Source organism: Lissotriton helveticus, chromosome 6 (genome assembly GCF_964261635.1).
Source record: "Lissotriton helveticus chromosome 6, aLisHel1.1, whole genome shotgun sequence".
NCBI lineage: Eukaryota > Metazoa > Chordata > Amphibia > Caudata > Salamandridae > Lissotriton > Lissotriton helveticus.
In genome coordinates, this window is record NC_136067.1 from 1,029,045,111 (window position 1) to 1,029,061,731 (window position 16,621).

The following is a 16,621-nucleotide window of genomic DNA, read 5'->3' on the forward strand; positions in this document are numbered from 1 at the left end:
GAATGGGTAGTTGGGGCCTAGTAAACAAGAAACAAAAAAAATCGAAGTACTTAGGGGTATGGTTTGAAAAGAGACTATTATGGAAAGATCGTATTAAAGCAATTAAAGTGTGAGCCTTGGTGTTAATAGGTGAGCTTAAAAAATGAAATAAATGTTATGAAGATATGTCCCTAAGACCTGTCCTGGCTGCCTATGAGGCTATGAGCTGCCCACAATTCCAGTATGGGGTTGAATTGTTAGGCCTAAGTGGCAAATTGAATTGGGAATATGAAAAGGGGAGATGCATGACAAGCCTGCCTTTACTAGCACTGTCACCAATGACCCAGGCAATAACAATGGAAACAGGAATAATATCCTGGCGTTACCAAGCTATGTTTAGTCTGTAAGATTCTGATGCGCTTGGGAGCAAGGGAAGTGCTTAAACTGTTGTCACTATGTAAAAATGAGATCATGGACTGTGAGTTGAATTGGACTAGGAGCGCTAAAAAGCTCCTGATGGGAATACGTAGGGTGCTGGAATTAAATATAAGCAACAATCTTCAAATAGGGACAACGAAGAGTGAACTCCGTATATGGATGATAAAATAAGACTATAGTACAGGACATGCAGTAATTAAAGGAGATGCCATCAATCCAATTTACGTTGAATTCATCACAGAATGAAGAGTGGTATCCTTATGTTGACGCTATACCGAACCCCACACTTAGATCAAAGATATTAAGATTTAATTAAATTAAGGTCTAAACCCCTGCTACAACAATATGAGGACAAAGTGGTTAGGATTGATTAAACACAGAAAATGCATTGGTGGAATAAACGTAAAGTGTGGCCACTTACACATTCTTTTAGACTGTCTAAAGTTCCAGACACCGCAGAAAGGAATTTTAAAATCTCTATTTCCTAAATATGGTATGCATTAACGGCGACAAGCAGTAGCCCTTTTTTCTGAGATGTAATGTTTGAATGTAACATGACTGCATCAGCTTGATGGATTTTAATACGCTTGCATGATGATTTTAAGACTAAGGTCAAAAATAAACATTTTCTGAATAAACCATCTTTACATCTTTCAGGCCATAATGACTGCAACTATAAGCTAGCCTGCCGACTAAAAAATCCAGGGGTGTTTAAAAATATAAGGAAAATTCTGGAGAGGTAAATGTTTTTAAGTCCCTCACCAACTTAAGGTGATGACTCCTCAAATGTGTCCTGGGAGATAGCTGCATCCTTCCTAATAGTGTTGGTGGTGACCCCGTCGTTCTGGGGTCACCGCAAAGAGAGAAACTTCCAAAATTGGGGCTAAATCGTGCACAATGCTCTGGCCCAGCAGGACATTATGGGGCGCTCTTTCTGGAGTGCTATATATTTTATTATTTCCTGAGCCAGGAGAGCCGCTATAATGGTTTTCCGCATTTTCTCCATGTTTTAGGGGTGCCTGGTCCCAAGTTTGATGATCTTGGGCTCGTTTTACTCCTGTTAGTGACCTTTCGAGCCACCAGGGGCAGTAGCAAAATACCTCCTCACCTTCAAAGTGGTGCAGTCCTCAGGGAGCTGGTTCTCCTGGCTCTCTGCACCAGCTCTCCTCCTGATCTTCGGGCTCAAAAAGTCCAGGGTTTTTCCCCAACTGGTTGTCAGGGGCTATAAGGGGGTGAGCCTCATTGGCCCTCGGGGAGACCCACTGGTCCTGGTGTCAACTAGGTAGAGTCCTTAGTCCTGTGTGGGTATCAGGGGGTTCCTCCTTCCAGTTCGGCATGGCGGTCCCAGGATCCAGCAGTGAAGTAATGAACAATCTACTGGAAAGAGAGTTTCCCCCTTGTGCAAGAGTTTTTAAAGGGGAGAAGAAGCATCAAGAAGTCAGGCTCCACTAGCCAATCTTAGGGTGTCACTTCACTTCTCCACCCCTGTACCATCACTCCTGCACAGCATGCTGGGACAGTTCAAAATGGCTTCATCCGGGAGTCACTGCTCACATCTGCTCCTGAGGTCTGAGCTCCTCTCTTTGCTGACATTACTGCCAGGGTCTTGCACACTAGAAATTCAAAGAGAGACCCCCTCCTTTGTTCAGTGGGTTGGGCAGGGGATTGATGCAGATCATTTCACCTCAACCCTTTCCTCCTCAGGAGCTGGGTGAAGTACTTTTAATTGCTCTCTTTGTTTGGGGAGGCCTTTGTTTCTGCTGATGGAGAGAAATGTAATTAACTGGGCACAGCATGTTGACAAACGGCCTGGGCTCTGCTGAGCCAGACAAACATTACAACTCTGGATGACCCATAAAGTGTACAATTATCATTTTAAAAAGTACAGGATGGATTTTTCTTCACAGGTTACGCCCCCATTCAAAACTTCAATGGTCTCTGTAGGCCAAAGGGAACTGAAAGTGCACTCTAAAGCAGTTCTCTCCCTATGTGTATAATAAAGCTTCACTAAAGACAGAACAGTAAATCACACTGACTTTCCTTAATAGAGTACACTCACATTATAAGGCCTATCCAGGTCAATATCTAATGCTGCAGAGTCCCCATTGCTACAGGCTACCTGTGCACAGTTACCAGACTGCACACAACAGTAGTCTCCCACGTGCAGCCCGCACGGGTGAGCACCCGTGTTCACATGTAACCAGCCAGGTGCTCCTTACCCTTGCTACGTGGCAGCACTGCTTGTCATAAAAAAAAGCTGTTGGTGAACACGAGTAGTACATTTGCTATTTTATTAACGTGGGTGAGACACATGTAGTGAGATTCACCAACAGTAAAAAGTCCAAAACCAGGTGATCCAAAAGCAAACTAATCCAGGCATACTGAATGGGCAGAACCCAATTGTAACAGTGGATCAGACTGAGGAGTGTTAAGGAGGGATACAGAGGGACTCTTTGAAACTATGCAGTGCCCTTCTGCCTTTTCCAGACCTAGTGTTCTCTTTGAAAAGTTACCCCACCCAGGTTAACAGGTAGTTAGGTGGAACAGCCTTCCTTGTCTTTGTGCTCACATTTATTTACTATTTATTTAATCATAGCATTTGTAATGCATGAAAATGCCCTTCAAGTAAGATGTCCTGGTGTTAAAAAGAAACTGGTTTTGATGCAAGGTTCCGGTGAGTGGAGCGGAGAAGTGTGGCTCTCTGGTTAGAGGAGGCAGACCCGGAAGCAGAGGTCAGCCCTGGACCAGGGTTCAATTCCCAGCTCGGCGGGGTCTTGAGTCCTAAAATGTCCATGGACTCGACAATTCTCGCTCCGGTGCCTACTCGATTCACGGGTTCACACTCTGCGACTCTGGGCAATAGCTTGCTTAATCTCCACAACGGCCCCTCGCGGCGGGATGCCTGGCTTTCACCTTGCGGATACCCTGCCGGGGTTATCTCACAGGGGATTACCAGGACGGGTTCCCTAAGCAAGCGCTTAGAAACCGCTTGGTGATTTGCGCTATATAAATTCCTGTACATTTACATTTATGAGTGGCACGTTTACTGATCTTATTGTCAAGAGAAGAAAAAAGACGGAATTTCAACTATTTCCTAAAACTGTTCAATTTAGAGTTGGATCTCAAATTAGGAGGGTGAATTTCTGGTGTTAGTTGTGAGTGTAGAGAGGGGTCTATTTCCCAGAAGAGCTTATGATAGTGAGGGGCAATAGCGAAGTTAGCATTAGCTTAGTTTAGCATTCTGCTAGGAATGGTTTATACAGGTAGGGTGGAGAGCTATAGAGTACTGTATGACAAATACAGAGATTACATTTTCAAAAGTCTACTAAATCAATCTTGTCAGTATACAACTTCAGCGATTTAGAATTAATTCAGTTGGCAATCCTTGAAATTTAGTTGAGGCACTTACTGTTACTGTCCAGACACAGAACAAGTTGGGAATCATCTGAGTAATAATACCAAATTGGGGTAATCGCCCACCTAAATGGCACTGAATACACTGACGCCCCAAGGTTGAACGGCAGCAGGGTGCCTGCAATCATGTTTGCAGATGCCACCCTGCTGCTGTCCAAAACCCCCATGGGGATACAGAGGATCCTTGACTCATTTGTGGCTTTTTGTACAGATAGGGGCTTAGAAATCAATGCTGCAAAAACTAAGTTTATGGTCCTGAACCCAACCCAAAAATTACGCCCGAATCCCCTATTGGGATCTTCACGGTTAGAGAGAGTCTCCACCTTTGAATATCTTGGTGTAACGTTGAATGAAACCATGTCCTGGGGATCACACCAGACTAGGGCTAATCTTAAATTTGTTCAGACCACTGGGGGCATTACCCGGATGATGAATAGTTCCACATATCGTCCGCTGGGGCCGCTCATCCAGATCTACAAGGCACAGGCCAGGGGTGCTAGTACGTATGGGGCGGAACTGTGGGGTCACACAACTTCCCGCAGTCTGTCTATAACCGAGAACAACTTTATTCGACAGATAGTTGCACTTCCGCCCAGCAGCCCGCCCCTTCCCCTGAGGATGGACCTGGGACTGAGACCAATAGCAGATGAATTAGGTCTCAGACCCATAGTCTTCTGGCGAAGGCTATGGAGTAGCGAAGAACTTTCTACTTACAGGGCGGAACTGAGGGAGCTTCTAACCCACCCCAAAGTTTTACAGATCCCTGGATAAAATATATACAAAAGTCTTGTGTGAAACTGGGGCTCCCTGACCTCTGGTCCGATCCAGCTAATGCCTCACTAAAGATCTCACGGAGAGCACTGGTCAATGTTTACCATGAGCAGAAATTAGCTATGGCTTTGGACTGTCAGGGTGAGGGGTCATTAACATCTGTATTTGTACAAAGCAAGGACTCATACAGGCTGGAGAGGGTTCTGGACGCCATGTCCCCCGTGCTGGCCAGGAAGCTATTTCTCCAATGGAGATATGGCACACTGCCTCTGCGATCCTATACTAGCTCCTGGTCAACACCGCCCTCTACCAAGCAATGCCCGGCATGTACTTGTGATGAGGAAAGCGATTTACATGTGGTCTTGTTTTGTCCAACTTACAAGGCAGCAAGGAAATACTGGCTCCTCCCACTTATTAGAAACCTTGGTTGTAGGGAGTATCTCCCGATGTACAGAATTTTAAAAACTGATGTTTCAAGTCCAATTGTGTTTGCACTAGCTAAATTTCTTACCAATGTCTGGCATACTCGCACTCGTATCCTAAAGTCGCAGGTTCCCACCTAATTTTAAGTCTAAGAAATTTTAAATGTACGGTCTTTTATCTGTTCTCAATCTAGTAGTATTCCATTTTTAGAATGGAACGATTTTATATTGTACAATATCTATTTGTTGTTTATTCTTGATGATTTATAACGTTTGAAATGTGTTCTTATTGTATATCTTTGATGGTCAAATCGGCCGAAATAAAGATTGAATGCAAAAATACTAAATTGAGGCTGTGCAAGTAAATACAGCTAATAAAGCCACACAGATATTAAACAAGGAAGGGATTAGGGCCAATTCCTGTGGCCACCCGCACAGTATATGTTTATATTTCAGTTGAAAAGATGTAATAAACACTACTTGAAAGCTGTCTTTTAATTATTGTCTTTTAGCTTCAGATACATCAAGAGTGCACCAGTCACAGAAGACTGACTGTTGTGAGAGACAGAGATTCTCACAGGCAAAGAGTCATCCAGAGCAGTAATATTTCAATTGCTAAAAGTGGCAGCAGCTTCATCGATTCCTTTGCTACTAGCCAGTTTGGCTTTCGATTGATCCCGAGAGGAGGCTCCCAAATCCACATTGCATCTTGCTCACACTTGCAATAGAGCTCATGGCTGGAGCAGTCTGTGTGAACACACAGATGATAAGTGCATAATTGCTCAGAAATGACCACAGAAGTGAACTGCTGGAATGCACAAGGACTGTCTGCAATTTGGGTAAATAAATGGAATAGCAACTACCAGTCAGATTTCTTGACCAGGGACCTCATTACACTTTAAAAAGGTGCACCTGGCGCTTTGAAGGAAAGTGCGACGCATTATGGGGAATGTGCTACCCCCAGGACAGCCGCAAACTTGTGCTGCCCTTGGGGCAGCGCATTCATATGAAATACAGAGCCGCTCAATGTTTCACTGTGCAGGCGGTAACCTGCTTGCACTTTTAAAGAGGAATAGAAATCCCCTTGCAGGCGGGTGCAGTCAGGATGTCTGGGTGGTCCATGGGACCCACTTTACCCCCTGCAGACAGCTGCTCTCAGGAGACGCACTGATGGTGCCCAAACCTTTTAGGTGGCACACTGTCAGTGCTGCTCCTGAGGGCTTCTTTGCCTCTGCGCCCACGTCGGTAATACAGCGGGGGTGCAGAGGCAAAGGGATTCCCTCATTTGCATGGGGTAAGCGGGCCCATGCAAATGAGGGAACGCCCCCCTGACGATAGCGCTGGAACTTTATGTGTCTAACCCAGGGTGGTGTGGAGTGAAAAAAACGATGGATTTAGGCCCAGATCCTTGTACTGGGGTGAATGTATGACATTGATCTACATTCTGTCCATCAACTGTGTTTTTTGTAATTTTCACCCCGAGTGGGCTGGGTATGCTCAGACGTGAGTCCCAGGCTCTCCACACCACTGGAGTCAAGCTATCTAGGCTGAATGAAGGCTGATAGCCAGAAACCGGTCCTTGGATGCTTGATTCCGGTCTGGGAAAGACAGGGCTTGGCAGTTCGGACTGGACTTTTCCCATGAGGCAAAGGGTCAGAGCTGATTTGCATATAGCCAGTGTCTAACCCAGGGTGGTGTGGAGTGAAAAAAACGATGGATTTAGGCCCAGATCCTTGTACTGGGGTGAATGTATGACATTGATCTACATTCTGTCCATCAACTGTGTTTTTTGTAATTTTCACCCCGAGTGGGCTGGGTATGCTCAGACGTGAGTCCCAGGCTCTCCACACCACTGGAGTCAAGCTATCTAGGCTGAATGAAGGCTGATAGCCAGAAACCGGTCCTTGGATGCTTGATTCCGGTCTGGGAAAGACAGGGCTTGGCAGTTCGGACTGGACTTTTCCCATGAGGCAAAGGGTCAGAGCTGATTTGCATATAGCCAGTGTCTAACCCAGGGTGGTGTGGAGTGAAAAAAACGATGGATTTAGGCCCAGATCCTTGTACTGGGGTGAATGTATGACATTGATCTACATTCTGTCCATCAACTGTGTTTTTTGTAATTTTCACCCCGAGTGGGCTGGGTATGCTCAGACGTGAGTCCCAGGCTCTCCACACCACTGGAGTCAAGCTATCTAGGCTGAATGAAGGCTGATAGCCAGAAACCGGTCCTTGGATGCTCGATTCCGGTCTGGGAAAGACAGGGCTTGGCAGTTCGGACTGGACTTTTCCCATGAGGCAAAGGGTCAGAGCTGATTTGCATATAGCCAGTGTCTAACCCAGGGTGGTGTGGAGTGAAAAAAACGATGGATTTAGGCCCAGATCCTTGTACTGGGGTGAATGTATGACATTGATCTACATTCTGTCCATCAACTGTGTTTTTTGTAATTTTCACCCCGAGTGGGCTGGGTATGCTCAGACGTGAGTCCCAGGCTCTCCACACCACTGGAGTCAAGCTATCTAGGCTGAATGAAGGCTGATAGCCAGAAACCGGTCCTTGGATGCTTGATTCCGGTCTGGGAAAGACAGGGCTTGGCAGTTCGGACTGGACTTTTCCCATGAGGCAAAGGGTCAGAGCTGATTTGCATATAGCCAGTGTCTAACCCAGGGTGGTGTGGAGTGAAAAAAACGATGGATTTAGGCCCAGATCCTTGTACTGGGGTGAATGTATGACATTGATCTACATTCTGTCCATCAACTGTGTTTTTTGTAATTTTCACCCCGAGTGGGCTGGGTATGCTCAGACGTGAGTCCCAGGCTCTCCACACCACTGGAGTCAAGCTATCTAGGCTGAATGAAGGCTGATAGCCAGAAACCGGTCCTTGGATGCTTGATTCCGGTCTGGGAAAGACAGGGCTTGGCAGTTCGGACTGGACTTTTCCCATGAGGCAAAGGGTCAGAGCTGATTTGCATATAGCCAGTGTCTAACCCAGGGTGGTGTGGAGTGAAAAAAACGATGGATTTAGGCCCAGATCCTTGTACTGGGGTGAATGTATGACATTGATCTACATTCTGTCCATCAACTGTGTTTTTTGTAATTTTCACCCCGAGTGGGCTGGGTATGCTCAGACGTGAGTCCCAGGCTCTCCACACCACTGGAGTCAAGCTATCTAGGCTGAATGAAGGCTGATAGCCAGAAACCGGTCCTTGGATGCTTGATTCCGGTCTGGGAAAGACAGGGCTTGGCAGTTCGGACTGGACTTTTCCCATGAGGCTAAGGGTCAGAGCTGATTTGCATATAGCCAGTGTCTAACCCAGGGTGGTGTGGAGTGAAAAAAACGATGGATTTAGGCCCAGATCCTTGTACTGGGGTGAATGTATGACATTGATCTACATTCTGTCCATCAACTGTGTTTTTTGGAACTTTATGTGCGCCAGCATTATTGGTCTTACAGAAGGGGCCACACAAGCGTCTGCAGCCTCTTCTGTGATACCAAAGTGCCCCGGGGGTGCGCAAAATGGGCACAAATGCCCATGGCGCCCCAGGTGCACTTTATGTAATACGGCCCCAGAAGTCACGGTTTCCACACTAGTGACGACTGTGAGATTTCTTTGAGAGCAAGGGTTGCGTGATGATGGTCAACGCCCCTTGCCAGATTCTGGTCCAGTAACCTGAGAACAACTTGACGAGTCTGCCAAGAGGGGCTACATAGCGCCTGCCTCAATTGAGGGAGCTAACTGCTCGAGGAAGGTGAGGCGTGGGAAGTGCCCTTGCATGGTATAGATGCTGGTCTGAAGTAGAGGGGACTGTGAAGGTGGGCCACTTGAGACAAACCGACACTGAGACTGTGACACAGGCCGAATCCTGCACAGCTGCATTATAGGTGAGGTGCTCCTGCCCCGAGGTGTCTCCACAGTATAGGTGAATGAGATTGATGGTGTCTCGGAGCTTGAGAGGGTGAGTTCCTGGGTCAACAAGCACTAAGAAGTGCTGGAGTACTATTGACTATAGTCTGAACTAACTGCAAAGAAACAAGTCTAGAGAGAAGACCAAGACTGTTGAAAGAAACTGCTGCTGCACAGTCTTTTCAATGTTGTGACCTCTTTTAGACGGTTACTGCCTTGACTTTACCAACAGGGGCTTTCTGACATGGGTTAAAATGTCCATTAACTGGAATACTGAATATCTAAAAAATAGAGTTGCTGGATGTGCTATGGCTGTCTGTAAAGGCTAGTAATGGTCCCTAAATCAATATCTACAACATTTACAATTGCAGCGTGGGTTTCAGCAGTCCCTCTCCTACACTAATTATTCTCAACAATCATCTACAGTTTTTGCCCTATAAACCCAAGCTATTTCTTGGGTGTCATTTTAATACCACCTTCGAGCTGCTGAATTACATTATGCTGGTAACCAAAGCAGAGGACGCAGCCTTGGCCATCCCTGAACTGAATGCGCCCCCCCTTAAAAATGTGCTCTGCAGTGGCAACGCAAATGGCCCTGTTTACTATTGCCTATAGGGTTTGGACATGTAACTGCTGGACATATTCTGACCAGACTAGAGCTTTTACGTTCTCCAGGGGCCCAGATAAATATAGGATTTATTACATATTGTTGTCTCTTGACCTATGGGATTGGTTGGTGGTCTTTTGTGTCACCGACAGGCCAGAGAGTGATCATAATCCTCTCCACCTAACCCTTAAAGAAGGGTTGTATGAGATTTTGGATCAGACAAGGCTACGGGGCATGTACAAGTTGGAAATTCTAGGAGGGCTGTTAAATGGCCAAAAATTAATTCCTGCGCTTGCGGCTTTGCCCTATTTACTAACTTTATGATACAGTTATTTCTCCTTACAAGGATGTCGACATAGAAGACATTCCCATCACTACCATCCATTGCCACTTCTTTGCCTCTTTGAAGTAAAGGGCCACAGCTGAATCTGCCCCCTGGTCTCCAAAGGCTGCAGACATGCTAAATCACGTTTGCGGATCACTATCAGTTCTCAATGCCTCTTGCAGATTTGTGAGGCAATGTATTCGTATAAGAAGGTGTTAGAGGCCATCAAAAAGAGTTGGGATGAGCAAAATTGGCAGGACTTGCTAGAAGCCTTAAAAAAAAAAGCATGTTTCCTCCTTTTGTCATAGGAGATTGGAAGCCCGAACTTCAACTGTCCACCCTATTCAACTGCAGACCCGGGTCAAACTCTTTCGCAAATTCCATGATTTCTATAGTCACAGGAGGCTGGAGATCAATGTTAAGAAAACTAAATTCATGAACCATTGGCCGTAGAAAACTAACATTGGAGACTGCCATACTTGAGGAAATCAAACACTACATTACCTTAGCTTAAGGTTCAGCAGCTCCATATCATGGTTATCTCACATTGAAAAGTCCAGGGCTATTTTATTACACAAATCAGCTGACAATGGAAAGATGCAAAGGGCCGTCTCTCCAGCAGTGGAGGTTTATAATGTCACAGTCCACTCGGCCGGACTCTATGGGGCTGAGGTTCGGGGTACAGGTCCCTTGTATACCCTCACAGCTAGAAAAAAACCCTTTTATAAGGTCCTTACTTCCCCCAATCCACGCCACTCATTCCACTGTATTTTGAACTTGCTCTAAAGCGGATTGGTGACTTAGCCGCTCTGAGACCCTTGGTATACTGGGTGAGGTTATGGTCATGTCCTGAGCTTGAATCATATAGGCAAGGCCTTCGTGAAATTCTCCTTTATGACAGGGACATTACTGTGCCTTGGCTAGCGCATATTAAAAAATGGCTCTTTACTCTGGGTCTGGAAGCCTTGTGGACAATCCCGCTGCCATTAATTCCTCAAAGAAGGTTCTTTTGTGAAAAAAGTATTTTGGGGAATACTAAAAGAGAATGCATATGGAAAGCTCATAGTGACAGCCTTACTGGAAGTTTTCTGTCTATAAAAGCCACTCCTCAGTTTTAACTCTTTCTTCATGAGGTCACTCCGCAGTGGGCCAAAACACTTTTTATTAAATGTAGGGTTGGCACGTTAGCAGTGAACAGTTCACATACAGATGGAACAATGCGAGCCCGAACTGAGCGACAAATGATCGTGTTCCATATGTCTGGATAGGGTGGAGACCATAGAACCCATTTTGCTTTGTTGTCCACTGTTTTCTTCAGCACGGGCAAAGTGGCCAAAACCCTGTTGTCAGAGCCTGGCGCTCCAGCATTATTTACCCGCTTTCCAAATCTTGAGCCCGTACACCAGCAGCCAAACTGTTTTCTGCATATGTAGATTCTTACTGGCAGTGGGTGTGATTAGAAAGCATATACACTAGAGCTTTGAATTTTAGTTAAATTGACAGTGGGACTGATTAGGATGCAACTCAGCCTTATGCCTTAGTAGCAGAGCGCTTGCACTTCATTTAACTAGGTTGACTCGGGGGATTATGTAGGGCGCATATAAGCACCTGTGTTGATATGAGAGCCACTGTCGTTACCTGCTAGCTTACATAATGCCTACGCAGTTATATTTTAGATATATGTTTTATCTTGTACCCTAAGGAGTCTATTAATGAATTTTACTTGTGAAATGCATGAACTTTACCTTTAGACATGGTGGTCCATCTTAGGTTTTTGTCTATGGTTTGCACTGTGTATTATCTTTTATGTAATCAGGCAAACAGTGAAGCACTTTATGCAAGTTTGTTGTATTGTTTTTATGAAGTTTATGTATTGTCTTTTAAATTGTCCTATTGTGATACTCTCATGACCTACGGATGAAATAACGTATTTTACTACTACTACTGCTATTACTAGTATACTAGTACTGCTACTACTACTACTAATACTACTACTTCACCAATACTCAATGTGTGAAGCACAGTGTAACCACTTTGTCTAGTTCAGAGCAAAACCATCAGCAACCCTGCCTGGTGAGCTATGCGGGGCACACACCAATGGAGTGGGTCTGCTCCCACTGACAGTAACACCGGCATTGTGCTCTGCCTGGGTGAACTTCACAAACTCTACACCAAGGAAATAGAAGTATAGAGGCATTGTAAATTGACAGGCAAGAATGAGTGTTCATCTATTTGAAAAGCTGAAAGCCTAATTTTGAGAGATAGAGAGAGATAGACCCTTACAAACCTACAATATAGAGCAAAGCCATTACCACAAGAGGCTGTCTCAATATTACTGTGGGTACTTTTCCCATTAGTACACTTAACCCTTTGCGTGCGCACGACGGCCGGGAGCCACAGTGCGTCACAGTGCTCGTGTGCGCAGGACGGCTCACGGCCGTCCTGGCACATGGCACCGGAAATCCCTTTGGTGCAGGCACCAGAGGGATTTCTTTTTCTTCTCAAAGCCTCAGGAGCTAAGGAAAATCTTCCTCAGCTCTCGAGCCCCCCTCCCGGTTTCTATGAAATGACGATCAGTGCGCACGTCGTGCTGACGTCATTTCATAGAATTCAAAACGGAAATGAGCCTTAGGGGTCATTTCAGTTTCACTTTCTATGTGCTCAGGCGGCTATCTCAGCACGTAGAAAAATGGGAGAGCTTTCCAATGGTACCCCTCCCCAGTGGATCCCTACTTGGGGATTGCTCCGGGAGAGCAATCGGCAAGGAGGGATCCACCCACTAGACACCAGGGAGGGGAGGAGTGCCCCTTGAGCATGGGCCTTTGCTCCCACCAAAAATAATTGGTTAAAGTCAGTCTTTTTGCCCCCGGGGGGGCAGATGGTGGTAGTAGCCCCTAATCTGCCCCTTGGGGGGGGGGAAAGCCCACTAGCTGCCAGGGATTCTTTTTGATCAATTTGAATTAGGGTGGGGGCTGCCCAAAATAGGCATGCCTGCCCCCCACCCCCTGCCAAAATTACAGTCTTTCTACCCTGCCCCTGGGGGGGGCAGAAAGCCCACTAGAGACCACGGATTTATTTGGGCAAGTACAATTAGGGGTGGGGGCTGCCCAGAACAGGACTAACAATGCCCACTCCACCTCTGAAAATTAAAGCCTGTCTGCCCCCTGGGAGGCTGATGGGGCAGTAGCACCAAAGCTGCCCCCCCCCGGGGTCAAAAAGCCCACTAGGGATTTTTTTTTGCCAATTTGTATTAGGGGTGGTGGCTACCCAAAAAGGGCAAGCCAATGCCCACCCCACAAAAATTACAGTCTTTCTGCCCCCGGGGGGGGAGGGGGCAAAATGTCCACTAGACGGCAGGGATTTTTTTCCAATTTGAATTAGCGGTGGGGGCTGCCCAAAATGGGCATGCCAATGCCCCCACCCCCTGGGGGGCAGATGTGGGCAGTATCCCCTAATCTGACCCCCCCCTGGGGGGCAGAAAGCCCACTAGAAACCATGGATTTTTTGTGTTCATGTAGGGGTGGGGGCAGCCCCAAAAGGGCATGACAATACCACCACCACCCCAGTGAAATTCGAGTCTTTCTGTCCTACAGGGGGCAGATGCGGGCAGTGGCCCATGATCTGCCCCCCAGGGGCCGAAAGTCCACTAGGTGCCAGCATTTACGCTGGCTTTATTTATGCGTGGGGGTGGGAGCAGGCCAGAATGGGCATACCAATGCCCCCACCCCCCAAAAAAATAGCCACAGTCTCTCTGAACCCCTTGGGGGCATATCTGGGCAAGCCCCCTCCCCCTCTGATTCCCCCGGGCGGCACAAAGCCTATTAGGCACAGGCTTGTTTTTAGCAATGTTCCTACCTGTGGATTTTGGGCCCTAGTGCAGCCAGCACATAGGGAAACCTAGCAAATCTGTACAATTTTGAGAACTAGACACCAAGGGGAATCTAGGAAGGGGTGACTGGTATGCCTCTCACCAGGTTCTGTTACCCAAAATACCTTGCACACCTCAAACTTAGTTAAAAAAAAACACATTTTCCTCACATTTCTGTGAAGGAAAGTTCTGGGATCTGGGTTGATTCACAAACTTCCACCCACCCGGCAGGCTCCAAAGTCTTCCAAGAAAAATGGTACCTCACTTGGGTGGGTAGGCCTTGTACCCGCGACAGGAAATGGCCCAAAACACAGCATGGACACACCACATTTTCACAGTGAAAACGGACCCTTTTTTGCAAAGTGCCTAGCTGTAGATTTTAAACCCTAGCTCTGCCGGCACCTAGGGAAACCCAGCAAACCTATATATGTTTTAGAACTAGACACAGAGGGGAATATAGGATGGGGTGGCTTGTCTGGCTCTCACCAGGTTCTGTTATCCAGACTCCCTTCCAAACCTCAACATTTGTAAAAGAAAACACTTTTTCCTCACATTTCTGTGGGGGAAAGTCCTGGACTCTGCATGGATTCCCAAAAATCCACCTGCCCTGCATTTCCCAAAGTCTTACGAGAAATATGGTACCTCACTTGTGTGTGTAGGCTAAGTGCCCGTGACAGGTAATGGCCCAAAACATAACTGGGGCACACCATATTTTCACAGTAAAAACTGACCCTTTTTAGCAAAATGCCTAGCTGAAGATTGTGAACCCTAGCTCTACCGGCACCAAGGGAAACCTAGAAAACCTATACATTTTTGGAAATTAGACACTCAGGGGAATCCAGGATGGGGTGACTTTTCTGGCTTTCGCCTGGTTCTGTTACCCAGAATCACTTGCAAACCTCAAAATGTGTCCAAAAAAACACATTTTCGTCATATTTCTGTGGTGGAAAGCTCTGGAATCTGCATAGATCCACAAAACTCTACCCACCCCGCATTCCCCTAAATCTTCTGAGAAAAATGGTACTTCACTTGTGTGGGTAGACCTAGTGCCCGCAACAGGAAACGGCACAAAACGCAATCTGAACACACCGCATTTTCACAGTGAAAACTGACCCTTTTATTGCAAAGTGCCTAGCTGTAAATTTTTAACCCTAGCTCTGTCAGCACCTAGGGAAACTTCGCAAACCTATACATTGTTAAAAACTAGACACCGAGGGGTATCTAGGGTGGGGTGACTTGTCTGGCTCTCACCAGGTTCTGTTATCCAGAATCCCTTGCAAATCTCCAACTTTGTAAAAAAAAATGCCTTTTCCTCACATTTCTGTGGTGGAAAGCTCTGAAATCTGCGTGGAGCTATAAAATTCCACCCACCCCGCATCCCCCAAAGTCTACTGAGAAAAATGGTACCTCACTTGTGTAGGCCTAGTGCTAACGACAGGAAATGGCCCAAAACGCAACGTGGACACACCACATATTCACTGTGAAACCTGACCCTTTTTTTGCAAAGTGCCTAGCTGTAGATTTTGAACCCTAGCTCTGTCAGCACCTAGGGAAACCTAGCAAACCTATACATATTTTTAAAAACTAGTCACCAAGGGTAATCCAGGATGGGATGACTTGTCTGGCTCTCACCAGGTTCTGTTATCCGACATCCCTTGCAAACCTCCAACTTAAAAAAAAAAACATATTTTCCTCACATTTCTGTGGGGGAATGTTCTGGAATATGTATGGATCCACAAATTTCTGACCACCCAGCATTCCCCCAGGTCTCCCGATGAAAATGGTACCTCACTCGTGTGGGTGGGTCAAGTACCCGTGACAGGCAAGGGCCCAAAACCTATTGAGGCCCAAACAAAATGACCTATCACAAAATAACTTGGTTTTGCAATTGGGGTTCCCTGGGCCTTTGGCTCCAGGCTCGGCGGCCATTTTGGGAAGCTACCAAACCCACACATTTCTGAAAATTAGACACCCGAGGAGTCCAGTGAGGTATGGTTTGCGTGGACCCCCAATGTTTTCCTACACAGAATCCCCTGCAAGCCTCAAATGTAGCTTGAAAAATCACTTTTTTCTCAAATTTCTGTGTGGGAAAGTTCTGAAATCTGCGTGGATCCACAAATTTCCTACCACCCAGTGTTCTCCAAGGTCTCCTGATAAAAATGGTACCTCAATCGCGTGGGTCAGTCAAGTACCTCGCTGGACTCTCGTGGGTGTCTAGTTTTCAGAAATGTATGGGTTTGGAAGTTTCTAAAGATGGCTGCAGAACCTGGGGCCAAAAACCCAGGGGCCCCTCCTTGCAAAACCAGGTTGTTTTGTGATAGGTAATTTTGATGTTGCCTCAATAGGTTTTTGGCCCTTGCCTGTCGCGGGTACTTGACCCACCCACGCGAATGAGGTACCATTTTTATCGAGAGACCTGGGGGAACACTGGGTGGTAGGAAATTTGTGATCCACGCAGATTCCAAAATTTTCCCATACAGAAATTTGAGAAAAATCTGATTTTTCCATCACAATATGAGGTTTGAAGGGGATTCTGGGTGAGAAAACGTAGGGGGATCCACACAAGCCATACCTCCGTGGACTCCCCTGGTTCTCTATTTTTCAGCAATCTGTGGGTTTGGTAGATTTCCCTAGATAGCTGCTGACCCCCGGGACCAAAAACGCAGATGCCCCTATGTATACAAACAGGGCCTGGTTCTGCAGGGAAGGTCACATGAGTTTTTGGTCCCGGGCTTGGCGGCCATCTAGGGAAACCTACCAAACCCAAACATTTCTGAAAACTAAAGACCCAGGGGAGTCCAGGAAGGTGTGGCTTGCATGAATTCCACAACGTTTCTCTACCCTGAATCCCCCGCAAACCTCAAATTTTGTTGACAAAAACAAGAATTCCTCAA